The 12,812-nt window shown below is 24.6% G+C and overlaps 1 pseudogene; it reads right to left on the reverse strand.

The window, feature by feature from the left end:
- The window catches only part of LOC114253656, a 41,034-nt pseudogene extending 31,708 nt beyond the window's left edge, over positions 1-9,326 (reverse strand).
- Between the last annotated feature and the right edge of the window lie 3,486 nt (positions 9,327-12,812).

Below are 12,812 nucleotides of genomic sequence, written 5' to 3' on the forward strand. Positions count from 1 at the left end.
ACAATCCATACACACCAAGTTAGTAATAGGTGAAAAATGTATGGAAGCATTTTAAACACCTCTTCTAGCGTTCTAAGTTTCTATAAACATTTTTAGCTTAATTATTTTGTTATTACTATATATTTCAATAGGTCATTTTTAGAATTTTCTTATTGTAAAAATATACTAAATTATCAAATTGTTTTGCTGTAATTCAAATAAAATACTATTATACGACAAATTACAATCTTTTCTTCTTTCCTAACACATATGTAAACAATTACTCCTATTTTTAAAAACATTTTTTTTTTTTATTATTAAAAAAAACATCATTTTCATTATTGTTATATTTGTGACAAAATACTTTGGAGATGAGAGTTCAGGCTACTGGATTAAAGTGACTACCAAACTACCTAATACCTATCATCAATTTAAGGTAACAATAATTAGATTCCTATTTAGGTACTTATTTTTCTAAAAGGAATTTTTTTTAATTTTAAAGAGTCTTATGACTTGAATATTATTATAACGCTCATATAATAAATTCGTAGAACTAAAACGTGAACTACTGAAAGTAAATATGTGGTTTTATAAGCGCTTGTAAATTGTAAGACAGACATAAATGTATAATAAATGCTGGTGTAGCACCCTAAGAGAACAATCTCTTATGTACTTTTTCAATACGTTATAAATTATTAGCCAATAAGTCGTTATCAAAAAGCAAAATTTACTTTTTTGTATAGTATCTACTTATCATAACATTTAGTTATAGCATATCATCAATTTAAATTATGTACAAGCGAAATGCGTCCATGCAGTCATACACATCTTTGCAATCGTCAGTTACTACATAGTCCATAATATAACTAATCATCTCTATGGATATTCATTAATTTTATATACAAAAGAAAATCATTTACCTTTTTAAAGTGTTTTCCAAATTAAGCACCGGAAAGCGAAGTCATAATTACTAAAATCGTATATTATAGCGAACTAAATATTTTAAGCACAATTATTATTCACTAAAATATCAATGAACGTATTTAGTTACTTATTGAAAAATAAAACAAAATCCACTTTGTTTGAATATTAAATAATTAACAAAAATCGATAAATCTAAGGCACACCAACCGCACGTCTACCTACCGGTGGTTTCGGTCGCGATACTACAGAGGTACGTTTGAGTTAACCGGCTAACGGTAACATCTATAACAACTAACGATTCTTTCACTTTGCTCCCACCTTAAACATTTAGACTTATTATTGCATGAGGTTTTATGGTTTCTGTTTACAGTTTTTCTATAAAATAAAAATATCAACTCGCCTCATAAGAAGATTTTAGGATATAATCATTGACCTGATTTAGCACAGTGAAGTATAAATAATAAGTTAATCGATTTTTTATTCAAATATGGTTTTTGGATTTATACAGTTACTTAATTTTTATTTTTGTATAAATATACAATAGATAATATTATGTTTTTTAAAATATCCTCAACTGTATATGAACAATGTTAATTTTAATAAGTTTATAATCTACCTATATTAAAAATAAAAATGTGAACATTAGTTACAATTATAAATTTGTAAGTACAATACTCAATAATTATAATTAGTTTCGGAGATTTGCTTTGATCTTATATTTACAGTTTAAAAAGAAAATAATATACGCTCCTTTAAATATTCACAAATAAGTGTCATATAATATTATGTATGTATAATATGAATATAATATTATATGCAATATTTTTAAATGATTAAAGATTATGTATTTTTAATTTTCAAAACTATTATTGTTTAATGTAAAAATTAAATTTACACAAATTAATATTTTAAACAGACAATATTAAATGTATAGAATTTAAAATAACTTTATAGTTTATTTTATTTATTATTTGTTTTATTTTAAAATATCTACATGACTATAAGCACAATAATCATATTTTCTGGAAAATCGTTTGACATGAATTTTTATCATGAGGTGAAAGAGTGAACAAGTGAACATTGCCCATCAGCAACAAAAGTTTTAAAAATTTTATTCAATTCAACAAAAATATGTTTACTTATATAATTTTGACATGAAATAAAGATTACTTTTAGAACAAATAATTAAACATTGTTAAATATGTAAAACTTTATAAGTGTCTTTGTTGAAGCTGAATTTATTTATGTTATTAAGATCATTTTTTTTTATAAATAATAAGATGGTATATCTTTTTAATGGGTCCACAATTTCAACCTTTAAATTATTTTTACTTTTTATTAAATTATATATTTCTAGATTAGGTAATATATAATAGTAAAATAAATGTGCAATATACAGATTATATAGTATACCTGGCTAAATGTAAATAAAGATGGGGTTTCATGAGATAAACCCTCCAAACATTTCAATAGATTCCCATCCTTTTCCTAAATCTCAGAGAGACTCGATAGATCAATGAAATATATAAGTATTATATATAAATATAATAGGTATTTAATCAAATAGTTTGTGTCATATATATATATATATATATATATATATATATACCAACTCCTGACGGTAATAATGCACTCATATACTTGTAAAATATGACTCATCGTATTAGAGTCATATAGGTATATTTAGGAAGGATACTCGATGAATCAGAAACTGTAACATGTAAATAATAAGTATATAGGTACAATGTATAAATAAATGATCATTTTTATTGAAAATCATAGTCATAATGTTATATAATATGTTGTATTCTTTTCTTATAAACATATTTGCAAAGGTAAGATATCACATACACATATTTGTATTCATGCATTTCACGTTATCATGGTTATACGGAAGAGTTTTAGACAAGATTACATTGGCAGGTACAAGAAAATAAATCGATCGGTGTTTATTGACTGTGACTTAACAATGTGCATGATATTTGTTTATACCGGAACCAAACAAAATATGTGATAAATATTTTATCATCACTATGTAAAAAAAATATAGCATTTTTATAGCTTACACATAGATATATAGTTGATATTTGTTCGTGGATTATGATTTATGGGTTATTTTATTAACAATTAAACGTGAGAAAAAATATCTAGCTGATTATTTACGTTTCTCCATTTTTGACTATATGCATATACGTTTTTTCGTTTTAAATTTTGATCAAAAAAATAAGTTGGTACTTATAATAAAATATTTAAAATCAACAATATCGCATTAAATCACTGATTTAATCAATTTAGATTATTTTCATTTTAAAAGGTAGGTAGTTAAATTAAATTGCTTTTGTTTAAATAATTCCTTGAAAATATTTTGTCATTATTTTAAAGTTATATATATAATATTTTTATTAGTAATTTAGTTTATCATAAAATACATTAAAAGAAAATGTCTACATAGTCAACTAAAATTGAGCTATTGACTTTGATAAGTTTAAATTAAAATCTATAAAATACAATCCCTGCATGTACATATAATTATACTTAGGTCCTGACTCCTGGATCATACTCAACGAATTGTATGCATAGCCACAATTATCAAGCTTTGCTATAATTATTACGAAATGTCGATGAGTAATAATTTACACTATAAAAAATTTATTTTTTTGGCAAAGAGAAATGAAATAATAATAGCGGCGTCTATCACACATGGAAGAATACGATGATCACTGTCACCTAAATATAATGATAAATCTAGAAATGAACAAAAGTTGCTAAGCACAAAACAATAAAACATGCATGCATTATTAGTGCATTATGCATATACTTCAAAGCCACAACAGTCATCTATATATATAAATTAAATATACAAATATAAAAAGTGATAAACCCATAATCATATACTTAATATATTTTAAAAATGTGTGTAAGTATTGTTCTATAGGTAGACTATGGAAAATAAAATAATTTATATTTCATATTTTTAAAAACTTTAATAAACTACAATTTAACTTTGAAATATTATCTAATGAGTAACCTATGCTGGATATATTATGTATTCATCCTGATTCCTAGTTATACACATATTGTGTATTATGATTTCGTTACCTACACTCTACCGGCTGTATTACACACTTAAAAGTATGATAACGATACGGATTAATCACGCGGTATCTATGTAGTCATGTAGTTTGGTATATAATGGTAGAATATAATACAATAACAATGTAACACACTATAATAAGTGGATACCCAAATAACAAAATAAATAGGCACATCAATGAGACCGCATGTACATAGTGTGCACGTATAATATTATGTAATGGACGAGACGCGACTTACTTAACGTTGTTGTAATTTGCTCATAAACGACATGACGAAATAACTTTTTTTATTATTACTATAATTGTTGTTAATATTATATTATCATCTGTATGCGGTCTTTTTTTTTGAATCTTACGAAAAAAATATTTTTTATCCCAAGTTAATAAAAAATTTGCATTTACTATAATTTATTATACCTTTTAAGTCTAAAAATATTCCCACAAATCGTTAATATAATATAATTAGTAAATCATTATAATTCCATTTCGTGACTTTCGTGTACCTACCTATAAAAAGTATAAAATATTATAATAATATGTGAATTTAAGTAACAATTATCCAAGAAAAAATGTCCGAGGTTAAATTTAACCTACATAAAATAAATCCGGAAAAGCTTTTATATACCTTTTATTTTAAAGACAGTTAAAATTTAAATTGTACAAATTAATTTAAATTTAAAATTTTTAAATATAATTTTTTTCCACAAATTGTTTAGCGCGGATAATTGATGTCGACAAAAAATTTATGAAATGTGCAACGACAGAGTAGCATGGAGAGCTGCAACAAACAAATCGACGGATTTTTAACTAAAAAAAAAAAGATCGATGTACCCTGTATATTGGTTTATTAATTAATTAAATATTTTTACTAGAACTGGTAGTAACATCCAACCAAGACAGTATGCATACTTGTCTTGAGCATTAAGATAACTACTTGAAGATTAAGTCTCTTGATTTGTGATTTACCTAGCTAGCAATAATAATAAATAATATCAATTACGCATTTATACAATTATATATTAAAAGTTATTAACAACTTTTAATAATATCCAAAAAGTCGTTTTCAAGTAATTTGTATGCAGTAAATGTGTATAAAATTGTTCTAGTAATAGTTATAATTTATATTATTAATATTATAATCGAAATAATGTCATACAATTGATTATACTGATATTATTAAGGTTGTGTTTTTTATGTGTTTCCATAATTATAATAAAATAATACATTACACATATAAAGCACATAACTAATAGCTCAAGCCTTGGATTATATGATTTTCCTATATTGTCTATGAATATGATTTGCTTGTATATATATTTGTATCGTGTAGAATATTAACTTTCAGTACCAAGTATTAAGTATATAGAATCTTCTACTCTTATATATCGTATATATACCTATGTATTCCAATTATTATTTAATTATATGAATGCCAAGAGATGAATATGTGTACAAGATAACAATTTAAAAACGAAACCTATCTCAAAATTTCACTATATTCAATATTTTTAAATAATGTCATCCACCGAATGCCACTTATAAATTCTGATAACGTCAAAAACTTTCTTGGTATAGACGGTATAGTGTTTAATTTTACGTGACTAGAGTAAGTTATGTTTTTATAACTAATTTAGTATATCATTTTTTTCGATAACAAGCAGCACTTTAAAAGTTTAAAACAATAAAAACTATTGCTTACTCAATGGCGTGCCCAAGAATTTTCAATGGGGGGGGGGGATATGTGCTATAAGAAAATACCGGATTTAATTCCATTAAAAACATATAAGAACTGTATAATTATACCAAAAAATACATAAAAATTGCATAATAAATTGCGCTGTAAAAATACAAGTCATATAAAAAAACTTTAAATTCTTAATTATAATTAAATTAATTAAAAAAAAAAATTGATGAATGTATTACTTTTTTGAATTAAAGTTAATAATTAAATATATTTCCAAATTATGTTCATTAAAATTAAATCTTTTATAACTTAAAATATGTTTGTACAAAGAAAAGATACGTTCTACTTCTACTACACCAATTATTTATTAGTGAACATTAAAAAAACTCAATAATTTAGGCGTTATATCTAAATAAACATCTGCTTTACCCGATATGACTTCATAGTAAGATTTAATAGTTTTATATGCTATATCCTTTATTTTTTTCAATTATATACATATACATAAATTTATCTATAGTTTTTTTTCAGTTTGGACCAGGAATATTTGTTAAAATATCTTCAGCTTTTCTAAACCTATTCATATTTTAAGTAGCTCACTATTCGATTCTTCCAAGCTTATAAGATTAATGGATAACTCAGATAAGTATAATTGTATATTTTTATGAATATTATAAACCACAATTTGACTGCATTATATTGTACAAGTTGTTTCAGCTTTTTCACACTGATGGGGATTAAAATCGTTTTATAAACTTTTAATTACAATTAAAAAAATTTCAAAATGATTTGCATAGAAAATTGTAGCAATAACCATGTTTCCGACCTTGTAATAATAAGTTTGGAAATCGGGAGGTAAAGGTATGCCCGGAATTTCTTTTCTGTATTTATTTATTCTCGATGGTATTACTTTTAAGAAAAATTGTTTTTCTAAAATAAACGAAATAAGTTACATATGTATTTAGATTTTATATATTAAAATAATTACCATTGTTAAATAATCTATTTATATTATAATGAATTTAGTTCAGTTAAGTATTTTGTTCATTAAAACACTATATTTAAAAAAAAAATCCAAAAACGTGAGAAATTGCAAAAAATTGCATTATAAAATTAAGTAGGCAGATAATGAGAGAACATAAAGTATATAATTATAATAAAATGTATATGTTATAATAAATATAATTTATATAAGCAATAACTTATTACTAATAATCAAAAGCAATGACTTTATAATAAGTAACAACTTTAATATCTAATAATTTGTTTTCCGAAAGTCAGCAAAAAAAAAGTCAATGGGGGGGATATAACCCCTAACCCCTCCCTGGGCATGCTACTGTACTTACTATACAATTAATTTACACATGATTGTTTCGTGGTTTTTTTATTATTTTTCTGAGGAGGAACTAATATCCCATCTTGCTAGGGGGGAGGCACCAATGGACGCTCATATTTCTCGCTATACCTTCGTACTATTATACATATTGATTTTATATGACATTTCACCATTATTTTATTTTTGAAATTACTTATAATGATACCTTAATAATTATAGGTATATTGATTCTATTATTAAAGACGGTGTACATTTCTATACATTTTCCTCTATCAAAATAATTTTTACAAAATAGTAATATCTAGGTAATAATTATGTCTAATAAGTTTTACCGAATTGCCGATATTAGGTATATATCATAGGATCCTTAGGATCTATATTCTATACTTTATAGTAAGCCTAATTCCGACGAATTATTATTGCAATGATTCACCGTTTAAATTTACAAATATTATGTTATTAACTGACACTGAGAAAACCTTGAGTACCTAACATAATATATTCGTATATCCTGTCTTCACTCTTAATTTTTATTATTTTAACGCAATTTAAATAATATATTGTTCAAAATAATAATTATTAATATCTTAAATTAAGTCATGACTAGGAAAATAAATAATTCTAAGAAAGAAGTAGTTAAATATTTTATTTATTTATGTTTAACTACTGTGTGTGACACCGTGACTCAACAAATAGCCAATAGATATAAAGTAAATTACTAAGTGACTCACATTGAAATAGTTTTTATTTAAAATATATTAAAATAAATTCATAATAATTCGAGAAATTTCCGGAATAGTGAAGGAATTTGAAATTTATTATCATATTGCTACACCGGGATGTAAGGATATAATACAGCAGTGGAAGGCGTTATCTTTGTTCTATATAATATAAATATAAATATATACCTAATGTTATCTATATATAGATAACATTTTTTAAATTTAAGGTTAAATAATAATTAGCTTACTAAAAAGTCAGTTTTGGTGTGTCAAAGATTGCATGTGTAAATGCCTACCTATTATTAATTTTTTAGCGAAACTAAACAAAATAATACAAATGTACAAAAAACCGGAATCCCTTTTAAATACTTGTTTATTAACTAATTATTATTGCAGTAAGAATACTATAAATAATTTTATTTTTACACTGTTATTAATTATTATATAGATATAAATTAAGTTTCAATTTAAATTATACGATATATAATACAATATTGTTTTACGCCAATTCAAATGATCCATAGTAATCGGTATTTAGTAAGTAATTATTGATTAATAGGTATTTATTTTCCACACGCACACGGCAATAACTACTGCAGTCTGCAATTAATTTGTTCAACTAATGCTAAACAAAACAACAATATTAAATATTTTAAGCATGCAATATGGATCATAATCAGAGCGCCGATTTATATGGATTAAAAACCAACCAAATATGCGCTAAAAAAATTTAAACATGCATAAATATATGCACAAAAATCAGAAATATTCAAAAATGTATGAAAAATAAAAATATGCATAAAGAATTAGCAGAAAAAAAATGTATTTTCAAATATTTAATTAATACAATATATTATATATATTTTAAAAAATTACGCAACCCTACTAAAATTTTATATTAACCCTTTCAGACCCAAGTTAACTTCTACCACGATAATATTTTTTTTTTGCATATTTATTTTACTATGGACTCTAAGAAAAATAAAACGTTAAAAAAATTTTTTTTTTTAATTTTTAACGGACTTAGGAGTATGTCCCCTATAAGTGACATTGGTTCACTATGGTAACAAAAAATATTAAAATCTAAACAATTATCAATAAGTATAATACGCTATAAAATATAATAAAAAAAATACATTTATACTTATAAAAACAACTTTAAATAGAAAAAAATAAAAACAAATCTTTGTGTGTATTACCTGTGATAAAAAAAAAATAACATTCTATATATTACCCATATATATATAAAAAAAAAACTTTTGTTAACATTTTACTGATGAAAATTATAAAAACAATTACTTGTACCATCAAGACATAAGTGGATATTACATTTTATGCAAAATATGTGCGTTTTTCTTTTACATCCAGGATTTTTGCATCTCGAAATGTGACCTTTTTGTATTAAACTCAGGAAAATGATCAAATTTATCTTTTCGCACATCATCTGTTGGCTGACTAGAATCGACTTTTCGCACTTTGGGTATCGTTGAAACTTCATTACTATATCCTGTATCTGCACGGGGTCTTCCTCTACGTTTTATTGGTACATTTTGGCCTACTTTTATGAGATTTTCCGCAAGTGCCATTCGAAAATGTAGCAGATCTTTTATTTTATTTTTATTTATGTTATAATGGTCAGCGTCTTTTTTATATTGTATCCAACAGTTAATAACTATTAGATCGAAAGCATGTACAATCATCCGTTGTGTCCATTATTTTGAACGTATAAATGTTCGATAATAACTGATGAGTTGATCTTAAAGAGGACATGGGGTCTGAAAGGGTTAATCCGGTTAATCGTATGATATGCTAAGTGAGCACAAAATTTGTTTCATTATATAACAATTCAAAAAATGTTTCTTTTGGTGCATATTTTTGCATATTTCAACTTTTCTATTTTAAAAGCTTATTTTACAGTTTTAATTGCATATTTCATCTTTTAGTGCATATTTCGATGTTTTTTTTTTTTAGACATTTTATAAATATATAATATAAGAAAAAATATTATATTTTTATAGTGTCGATTAACCAGAATAAATATACAAATGCAAATGTATATAAATTTGCGCTCTGATCATAATAATAATACTTTACGAATATTATACGATATACTACTTACATTGCTGTAACCTATATGGAGATTTAATATAAATCTTATTAGATTAAGGTTAATATAAAATACAATACACTTATTGCATTGTATCAAAATAGGTTACATTTATAATTTATAGTTTATAGTATTTATACATATTATTATTTATATATGTACCTATGAATGTATGATACTATGATATTTACCGTTTGGATAGGACAGGTGTCATATCTCTTTTCTATGATCATAACCACGAATCATGGTCATAAAATATAAGCCTATAAGTCTATCATCAGTATTACCTATATTTTATAAATATTATTAGATACCTAGGTGACATTAAAAAGTTAAAAATTTATGAAAATATACAAAATACAAATAGGTATAGGTAGTCATCATATATCTGTGGTTAAAATTAATTTTAGGTATGTTACGGAATATATATATAAAATGCTATTACGTTTATTATAGAATAAATTGTACTTATATATATAACCTATACATACAAACATGCGCATTCAATTTTATACGGTTATTTAGAATGAAAGTAATGATGTACCTACCTATATACCTATACTTACGAGTATTATTACCAATATTCGCATAAAAGGTTATGATTTTCATGCTTTGAATTCGTTTTGTACCTATCATCGAATATCCTGAGCAATCACTTGTCTGTCTCTACAGTAATTTAAACATACAATAGGTAGTACTTTTTCCATAATCGATGTGCCCAGGTACCTCTTGTATATTGTATAAACTATATGGTAAGATAGGTAGGTATACGATACATCTAGGTTCATAGTGGCTACTGCCTATACATTTCAGAATTCTATTTAATAGGCGTAGGAAATATAAATAATGAACAAACTTTCCAAATCCATGACACGAAATGAACTCTTAATAATCTATACTAGGAATTGACGGATTGATTGTTACGTATTTTTAGTTGGATGATGATTCCAACAGTTGATACCATTGTCCATCCTGAAAATATGCGTGACTTATTTAAAAAATGTGTACTTATTTTGTTAGAATTACAGACACCTATTGCCTATTACTTAATAGTTATTAGTTATTACTAGAGTTAAGATGTTGATGACCTAAAAAACACACAAAAAATGCCCTAAAAACTACAAAAAATAATCTAAAAATCGAATTAAAAAAATTAAAAAAAATTATTTTTATAAGAGATATGGGTGTGATAATAAGGTTAGGTTATTTAAAATAAGAATTATAATGTTAATAAACAATAGTATACATTTACGCTTAAACATTTTATAAAATTATTAAAAATACATTCAAAAATAAAATACCTATAAATAAAAAAAGTTTAATAAAAATACTCTCATTAATATTCATATTTTACTGTTGCACTGTACAATTAAAATGTGCCCGATGTTTTCTAACAAAAGACGATAACGACACGTCAATCAGTTAATAAATGTTTGTATGATGAAAAATTTTGCTCGACATCAACGGACATTATGGGAGCATACTTGAAGTAGATCATGTAGATCACATTCGATAAGTGTGTATGATCAGCGTATGTCTGAAAGAGCACTTATTTTATCAATGTATAATACTCAAACAATGAATCTTATCGGTACGCGATAGATTTAATTACAACAAAAACCCCATAATATAATAGTGTTAAAATTATTTTTTTGAATATTATATAAATTTTCTATAAAATCTAAAATTTGAGAAAAATGACCCCACATTGTACGAAAACTACAAAAAATGACCTAAAACATGAATAAATGAATCAAAGGAAAAAAATGCAAAAGTCATCAACATCCTAAATCTATAGTTATTACTCTGATTTTTCAATATTTATGTAAAATTCAAAGACACAAAAGGTGAGCAAACGGGTACCACTCTGCAGTACGTAGTAGGTGTCGAGTGGGTCACTGTAATCATGTAAATGTGTAATAACGAGCGTGTTAAATTTGAATTCAATAATATTTTATACCTTTGTGGCTTTGTAGGTAAGTACTCGTATATGAGAAAAGATTTCGAGTGAAAACGTTCTATTAACCTATATTACTATAATAGGTATATTTGATTTTATGTTTTTGATATAATTATTAGATTAAATAACTTATTTTACTATTAGTAATTACAGTAAGATGATATTGTTTTTATCGAAAACATTAAATTTGAAAACTCTATCATAATAATATAGGTACTTAAAAGTTTTACATCGTGAATAACGTTTTTGAATCATAAAAAAATGATAAATATTGTTATAACTTATAACGTTAGGTATTCATTATTTAAATATTATGTAATTTTATCCAAATTTGTTCTTAGTAACATCTATAAAATGTATACATTTTTAAATTTTTGATTATGAAATGCTACAGCCTACAAAATTGACCGTTACCAAGGCGCAATTTCATATTTTTTCATGGGATGCAAATCCAATATTGAAAATCTAATGTAATACCAAAGTCGTCCACATAGTCGAGTACCGTTTTATTATTTATAGAATTAAAACCATACAGCATAAGATACACAAAAAAACCTAATGTTGTTTATTTTATAGTATAATTCTATGAAATGATGACACAAAAAATTCATGGGATGTATTTGCACACCCTTGCATCCCACACATGACACCACTGATGAATTTAGAATATATCTTTTTTTCTTTTGTTGCAAAATAAAATTATCTTTTAAATTATTTGATTAAGCAAAAGTTTACTGCACTGATATATTATAGATTATATCTGTGTAGTTTTCCTACTGTTTAGTTGATATATTTTGTATCAGACAAAATACAGGGGAACATATTTTAGTTTTACTGTTTATTCATAATTTCCATATATCAAAAATATTATTAAATTAATTTTAAATAATAATGAGTTTTTCTTATACTGATTGAAAAACGTAATGTTTTCAAGGTTACAAATTAAACACTAAAAAAATATTTTTACAAAAGGAGAGATATATAGTAGTACCAAATTATTTACAG

The sequence above is a fragment of the Rhopalosiphum maidis genome, chromosome 3 (assembly GCF_003676215.2).
Source record: "Rhopalosiphum maidis isolate BTI-1 chromosome 3, ASM367621v3, whole genome shotgun sequence".
Taxonomy (NCBI): domain Eukaryota; kingdom Metazoa; phylum Arthropoda; class Insecta; order Hemiptera; family Aphididae; genus Rhopalosiphum; species Rhopalosiphum maidis.